This window comes from Pteropus medius, unplaced genomic scaffold (genome assembly GCF_902729225.1).
Source record: "Pteropus medius unplaced genomic scaffold, Ma_sr-lr_union100, whole genome shotgun sequence".
NCBI lineage: Eukaryota > Metazoa > Chordata > Mammalia > Chiroptera > Pteropodidae > Pteropus > Pteropus medius.
The window spans coordinates 4,315,622-4,317,483 of record NW_024346065.1 but is presented as its reverse complement, the minus strand read 5'-3'; positions in this window follow the sequence as shown (position 1 = coordinate 4,317,483).

Here is a 1,862-nt window from a genome sequence, read left to right as displayed (position 1 = left end):
CGGTTCATTTAAAAAAACAAGGGCACCCAAATTGGCAGTGAAGAAGTCAACTTCTCGCTTTGTGCAGATGACATAATTCTCTATACAGAAAACCCTAAAGACTCCACCAAAGAACTATTAGAAACAATAAATAAATACAGTAAAGTAGCAGGATACAAAATCAACGTATAAAAATTTATTGCATTCCCATATGCTAACAATGAAATTTCAGAAAAAGGAAATTAAAAAAAAAAAGGTCCTTTTGCAATTGTAAAAATAAATAAATAAATAAGTAAACACATACAATACAATACAATACAATACAATACAATACAATACAATACAATACAATACAATACAATACAATACCATACCTAGGAATAATCTTAACAAAGTATGTGAAGGACCTATACACTGAAAACGACAAGGCATCATTAAAAGAAATTGAAGAAGACACAAAGAAATGGAAAGATATTCATGTTTATGGATTAGGAGACTCAACAAGGTTAAAGTGGCCATTTTAAAGCAGTATACAGATTTAATGTAATCACCATCAAGACCCCATTGGCATTGTTAAAAGAAAAAGAACAAAAAGGTCATCAGATTTGCATGGAAGCACAAAAGATCCTGAATAGCCAAAGCAACCGTGAGAAAGCAGAACCCTGGAGGTGTCACACTGCCTGATTATAAATTATACTACAAAGTGACGATAATCTAAACAGCATGGTATTGGTAGAAAAACAGACACACAGACCAATGGAACAGAATTGAGTGCCCAGAAATAAACCCATATGTACGGGAAAATCATTTTTGACAAGGAAGCCAAAACTGACAATAGAGAAAAAATGTCTCTTCAATAAATGGTGCTGGGAAAATTGGAAAGCCACATGCAGAAGAATGAAACTAGATTGCTATTTGTCACCGTATACCAAAATTAACTCAAAATGGATCAAAGGCCTAAATCTAAGACATGAAACAATAAATTACATGGAAGAAAACATAGGTACTAAACTCATGAACCTTGGATTTAGAGAGGATTTTATGAATTTGACCTTGCAGGCAAGGGAAGTAAAAGCGAAAATAAATAAATGGGACTATATCAAACTAAAAAGCTTCTACACAGCAAAAGAAACCATCAACAAAACAAAGAGGCAAACAACTGACCGGAAGAAAATAGTTGTAAGTGATGTTTCCAATAAGGGGCGAACCACCAAAATATGTAAAGAACTCATCAAACTCAACAACAAAAAACAAACACTCCAAATAAAAAATTGGGCAGAGGACCCGAACAGGCAGGCACTTCTTCCAAAATATAAAAATGGCCAACAGATATGTGAAAAGATGCTCAGCTTCACTAGCTATTAGGGAAATGCAAATCAAAACCACAATGAGATACTACCGCACACTTGTTAAAATAGCTAGCATCAACAGGACAAGTAATTTCAAGTGCTGGAGAGGTTGTGGGGAAAAAGAAACCTTCAAACGCTGCCAGTGGGAATGTAAATTGGTACAGCCACTATGGAAAACAGTATGGAGGGTCCTCAAAAAATTAAGAACAGATTTACCATATGACCCAGCAATCCCTCTTCTGGGTATCTACCCCCCAAATTTGAAGACATTTATACATAAAGATATATGCGCCTGCATTATTTATGGTGGCCAAGACATGGAAACAACCTAAGTGTCCTTTGATAGATGATCAGGTAAAGAAGATGTGGTACATATATGCAATGGAATAGTACTCAGATGAAATCCTGCCATTTGTGACAACATGGATGAATCTCGAGATTACCATGCTAAGCAAAATAAGCCAGACAGAAAAAGTTGAGCACCATATGATTTCACTTATATGTGGAAAATAAAACGAACAGGACAAATATAAA